General features: G+C 39.6%; 2 non-coding genes across 2 annotated transcripts; both read left to right on the top strand.

Moving 5' to 3' along the window:
* Positions 1-3,401: 3,401 nt before the first annotated feature.
* On the top strand, positions 3,402-3,473 carry trnaq-cug (transfer RNA glutamine (anticodon CUG)). The gene has a single exon. It is a non-coding gene; the product is annotated as a tRNA-Gln (tRNA).
* Positions 3,474-6,292: 2,819 nt separating this feature from the next.
* Positions 6,293-6,365, top strand: trnaf-gaa (transfer RNA phenylalanine (anticodon GAA)). The gene has a single exon. It is a non-coding gene; the product is annotated as a tRNA-Phe (tRNA).

Here is a 6,365-nt window from a genome sequence, read left to right as displayed (position 1 = left end):
ATGGGTTAAATGCAGAGCACTAATTCCAAGTATGGGTCACCATACTTGGCCACATGTCACATCACTTTCACTTTATGATATCCAAAATGATGGGGAAATTAGTAAAGGCGATGAGTTACGGGAAACAGCACAAAATAATGAGTGGTATAGATGGGCAACCTTTTTAAAAACTCCGAAAAAGATCAACAACGAGTTTTACCAAGTAAAGAGGCTCCCGCAAATGGAAAAATGAGCAAAGCAATACAGACAATGACCATCATATGCCTAGTGCATTTAATAATGCAAGTCCAAATACAGCCAACGGAAAACAGCCCTATTTCCCTTCAAGTAACTTTTCAGCCTTTGAACAAAACTGATAATTATACCAATTCAACAGAACAAAGAATATCGTAGAAACATTGATTATGATATCCAAAATGATGAGGAAATTTGTAAAGGCGATGACGATAGACAGCTAGAGAGACAGGAAAAGAAAATTGCTGGCTGTGCTCCAAATCTCCTTTAAACAAAACAATAGCAGTACCAAATCCTCATGATTATCTAAAATGTGCTAAATTTAATACAAATATTTGTCATTTAGATGATTTTACAAGACAATATTGCTTAGCTGAATGTCTAGGATTTTTGGGAAATTCAAAATGTACAGACTATTTTAGTAGACCATACTGGGGAAATTGGTATTTGTATTCTGATGAGAACCAATATATGAAAATAGCAACAAAAAAGGTAGAGATTGCAGAATGGTACAGCATAGATTATAAACAAGAATATGAGTGTTTTCATAAACCAAAAGTAACACACGATTTGGGCAAATTCAAAGGGAAATGCGCTGTTGAGGAAATTAGTAAAGGCGATGAGTTATGGGAAACAGCACAAAATAATGAGTGGTATAGATGGGCAACCTTTACAGCTAGAGAGACAGGAAAATAAAATTGCTGGCTGTGCTCCAAATCTCCTTTAAACAAAACAATAGCAGTACCAAATCCTCATGATTATCTAAAATGTGCTAAATTTAATACAAATATTTGTCATTTAGATGATTTTACAAGACAATATTGCTTAGCTGAATGTCTAGGATTTTTGGGAAATTCAAAATGTACAGACTATTTTAGTAGACCATACTGGGGAAATTGGTGTTTGTATTCTGATGAGAACCAATATATGAAAATAGCAACAAAAAAGGTAGAGATTCCAGAATGGTGTAGCATAGATTATAAACAAGAATATGTTTACAAATATTGTGAACACACGATTTGGGCAAATTCAAAGGGAAATGCGCTGTTATTTGGTATATAGACAGGAAAAAACTTTTGGAAATCAGAAACTCCTTCCAGAGCTCCGGATTTTTTAGCACATGGAATAAACAAGGGAATTAAAATAGCGCCCGAAAAATGTGAAAATCAAATTATTGCTCTACCTTCTATAGAAATATATGAAGACCAATCATTAATAACAATCATTAATAGCATATTTCTTTTGGATTTGTGGAAATGAACAATTATTGCCTTCTTTACCTATTGGGTGGAAAGGAATATGCGTAAGAGTACGATTACTCCAAGAAATGACCATGGTACCATGGGGAACAGAACAAAATGCAAATAAAGAAAACAACAGAATTAGAAGAGCTTACATACCAGACCCTAATATACAGTGGGTACGGAAAGTATTCAGACCCCCTTCAATTATATGAGTGTCACAGCAAAGGGTCTGAATACTTAGGACCATGTGATATTTCAGTTTTTCTTTTTTAATAAATCTGCAAAAATGTCAACAATTCTGTTTTTCTGTCAATATGGGGTGCTGTGTGTACATTAATGAGGAAAAAAAATTTACTTAAATGATTTTAGCAAATGGCTGCAATATAACAAAGAGTGAAAAATTGAAGGGGGTCTGAATACTTTCCGTACCCACTGTATATATAGATTTAATTGAACAACCTAGAGGAATTCCACACGAGTTTAAGGCAAGAGATGAAATTAAATCAGGGTTTGAAGCGATGTTTATTTGGATTTCACAAAACAAAAATACAGAATGGATTAATTATATTTATTATAATCAACAAAGATTCAATAATTATACTGATGATACGTTAACGTTCTTAGGAGACCAAATGCATGCAACAAGTAGAATGATGTGGCAAAATAGACAAGCTCTCAATTGGTTTTTGGCAGACAAAGGAGGAGTTTGTGTTCGGAGATCAATGTTCTACTTATATACCAAATAATACTGCGTCTGGAGGAGCATTTATTTAAGTTATGATTAAAATAAAAAAATTAAGGGCAGAAGTTAAAGCAAATGCTGGAAGAGATAATCAAATGTGGGATTGGTTTGATCTGAAATTTGGAGCATGGGGAGCACGGTTTGCTAAACTACGAATGTTTTTAGGAATTGCCATATTAATAGGAGGATTATTATTTTGTTGTGTATTACCTATATTAAGGACATTAATTGTTAATGCTACTGTCAAACAAATGGAAATTATAACATATACGAATAATAAGTAAATTATTACAAGAGACAATTTAGATTAATATTATGAAGGATGGCTAAACAAACTAAACTGAATTTGCAAAAATTAGATGAGAGTTCCAGTACGAAGTGAAGTGAGGACGAAGACGATGAGATGAGCCATACTCTGGGTGTATGTGCTAGTCTAACCTCTCCCCAAGAGTGACCCTCTACAATGCGCAAAGTATCTGGGTTGAAGACAACTTATGCATGCTTTGTTTTAATTTTGAGTTTGTGTGATATATTATGCTGAGAAAATTGAATTATTGATCATAGCCCCAATATGTTTAAGAAGTTAGGGAATCAGAATATTTTACTCCCTTCTGCAACAGATCCAATCAAGAACTTTGAGGGGAGATGTTTGGTTCTGATATCCTCTGGAGCATGATTGCATAATTGGTTAATTGGTAATGAATCTGTGTGACTTCATTTAGTCACTATGGTACTAAAGCTGAGAAACCTAATTTATGAAGTAACGCTCTGGGAAAGTTAGGTGAGTGAGGCTTAATTAAGCCTCAGAGGGGGGAGAATGTAGAAGATGTTCAGGGATCTTAATTCAATATAATACATATAATTATGCCTATAGATAAGACATTATTCTACAATTGTTATTTAAAGAGACTATGTGTAGTAACTGTGGGTTAAAAGCTGCAGTGAAAGAACTCAGTGAACTATTTAAAACTTGAAGACCCTGCATATATGTAAATATACAACAATACATATATAGAATTATGTAACCAGCTCCAGTCATACATATATCTGTTTAGAAAAGACATCCGGGAGTTACCTTTGCAAACCGTAACTCGGATTTGTTGTTTGATCAATAAAGTCTACTGGCTTCAAAACCTCTTTAGCAATTTATTTTCAACAAGGAAAATTCTACAAAACTGCTTGGTTCCATGGTGTAATGGTTAGCACTCTGGACTCTGAATCCAGTGATCCGAGTTCAAATCTCGATGGAACCTGCCTGATTTTGATTGGCGGTGCTTGGCAAAGAGGAGCTTATGTCTAAACCTTCTGTGTGGCAACGTGTCTTGAAAGGGAGTGCTACAGATGATTCTCGCTTTGGGTGTGAGAGGTCTTTGGTGCCTCTTTTCTTGAGCAGTATCCATCCTTGCTGACTTCTCGGGGCCAATCGCAAGCCGCCGTCAAGTAAGACTAGTGCTGCTTCTGCGCATATTCAAGCCCGCATCTCGCTGTTCTTCTTTGTTCCACGTCTGCAATTTAAACTTGGTCGACCACTTAGCTCGTTGGCTTAGAGAGCTTGCACTGAAATGAGGTGTTGTTTCTGAGATGGCTCAGATGGGCTGCGCTGCAGGGTAGCCGCCTGCAGTTTCCTCGTGTCCTTTTCCTTGTCATTTTTCTCAATATTGGTTTGAGAAGGCAGCCCAAGCCAGTGGAGGTACGGCAGAAAGGAGATTCTCGGAAAGCTTCACATCTCTGTGAGCCTTCATTTTGCATTTGCTAGTAACGGGAGCATCTGATGGCTCGTTGTTCTAGGGGTATGATTCTCACTTTGGGAGTGAGATGTCCCTGGTTCAAATCCCGGATGAGCCCTCCTGCAGCTTTGAAACCGGTGTTTTGAGGAGTGGCTGTCGTCCTGCTTTCTTTGGCTCAATTGCACGGCAGTGTTAGGTACTTGTCTTTCAACGTCGATGTCTTGTCCTTCTACTTGGTCTCTTACCTACTGCTCGCATTGCATTGAGTGGGTCACTCAGTCGGTTACAAGCTATTATACTGAGGCCAAAATAGCTCAGTTTGGAGAGTGTTAGACAGAAGATCTAAAGGTCTCTGGTTCAATCTCGGGTGTAGCGAATCAGCTCAAAGGGGAAATATGAATAATCTATGGTATAAAGCTATGGTATCATTGGATATTCAGCAGATCTACAGCCTGAAGGAAACATCAGTTTCTTAGTTCAAACACACCTTTGTACAAAGGTGCAAATTATACTTAATGTATTAATTAATAAGACTAAGTTTGATACTTGCACGTCTTGTCTGTCTGACAGAGAGTCCTGATGCAATCTGAAGGCTCAAGTTGATTTTTAAGGCTCAAGTTGATCTTTGCTGAAGTTGGTTGATGAAAAAGAACCAGTTTGAGTCAGAGAATCCCGGTGAATGGAAAGTCAAGGCCGAAGCCTGGCGCAAACTTAGGGTGTCCTTAGGAGTGTTGTAGCTCATCTCTTCTCAGAATCTAACAGAACCACAGACTGGAGGCGGGTCACTGATGTGAGACCTTTAAGGCCTGACAAGATTCACGCCTCTCAGGATGAGCTTGTCCAACGAGAAAGGCTGAAATTCCAAGCGGGAGTTTGGAAATACTAGGGAGTTTTATGACACTTTGTGTGAAAGCATGGTAATTTGCATATGGAACTTGAATCAAAATTACTAAACACTTTTATATTGCCTATGTACCAAAATAAAATATACCCTGAGGTGTCGTGGTTGCCATGGTAACGAGGGGCCTGGGGTCGTTTGCAGACATCCTGGCACCCAGTATGTTTATTGGGTGAGGAATCTGTGACTATTTGTTAATCTAATTAATAACTGATTTGTTAAATCTAATCAAAAACGGTGAGTCTGATTGGTCCATACGTTACACGGGTTTCGGCGGAGGGGAGCAGGGAGTGCTTTTTGGACACCATTCTGATGCTCGCGGGTCAGTTGCTTTCCTCAGCACCTCTTTCTGAGTCATTACTACACTGCAAACAGAAGGGCAGACGCCCTTGCTGCTGCTTGGTTCCATGGTGTAACGGTTAGCACTCTGGACACTGAATCCAGCGATCCAAATTCAAATCTTGGTGGAACCTGCCTGATTTTGATTGGCAGTGCTTGGCAAAGAGGAGCTTATGTCACAACCTTCTCTGTGGCAGCGTGTCTTGAAAGGGAGTGCTACAATGGCCTCCTTTAACCGTGCAACTGTGATGAATCTGACATGGTGAGTGTTCCCAAAGAATCTAGAACACATATTAAACTGAACAGGAACAATATAGAACTAAATTTAGCAGACTGGTGTCACCGTTACCTTCTGTGAAGAAGCATTACAACCTCAGACAGTTTTTCTTCATCGAAAAAAGCATGATGTGTGTGGCAGTGCCGCAATGTGTAGGGTTATGATTCTCGCTTTGGATGTGAGAGGTCACAGGTTCAAATCATGGACGAGCCCACCTCTGTCTTTGGTGCCTCTTTTCTTGAGCAGTATCCATCCTTGCTGACTTCTCAGGGCCAATCGCAAGCCACCGTCAAGTAAGACAAGTGCTGCTTCTGCGCATATTCAAGCCCGCATCTCGCTGTTCTTCTTTGTTCCTCATCTGCAATTTAAACTTGGTTGACCACTTAGCTCGTTGGGTTAGAGCACTTGCACTGAAATGAGGTATCGTTTCTGAGATGGCTCAGATGGACTGCGCTGCAGAGTAGCCGTCTGCAGTTGACTCGAGCCTAGTGTCCTTTTCCTTGCCACTTTTCTCAATATTGGTTTAAGAAGGCAGCCCAAACAAGTGGAGGTACGGCAGAAAGGAGTTTCTCAGAAAGCTTCACATCCCTGTGAGCCTTCATTTAGCATTTGCTAGTAACGGTACTCAACGGCTTGTTGGTCTAGGGGTATGATTCTCTCTTTGGGTGTGAGAGATCCTGGGTTCAAATGCTGGACAAGCCCGGCTGCAGCTTTGAAACCGCTGTTTTTGAGGAGCGGCTGTCATCCTGCTTTCTTTGGCTCAATTGCATGGCAGTGTTAGGTACTTCTCGTTCGACGTCTTGTCCATCTACTTACCTACTGCTCACCGAGACCGAAATAGCTCAGTTGGGAGAGCGTTAGACTGAAGATCTAAAGGTCCCTGGTTTGATCCTGGATTTTGGCA

The sequence above is a fragment of the Sinocyclocheilus anshuiensis genome, unplaced genomic scaffold, assembly GCF_001515605.1.
Source record: "Sinocyclocheilus anshuiensis isolate Anshui unplaced genomic scaffold, SAMN03320099.WGS_v1.1 scaffold1503, whole genome shotgun sequence".
Lineage (NCBI taxonomy): Eukaryota > Metazoa > Chordata > Actinopteri > Cypriniformes > Cyprinidae > Sinocyclocheilus > Sinocyclocheilus anshuiensis.
The sequence above is the reverse complement of the archived record's forward strand: the minus strand, read 5'-3'. Positions and strand labels throughout refer to the sequence as shown.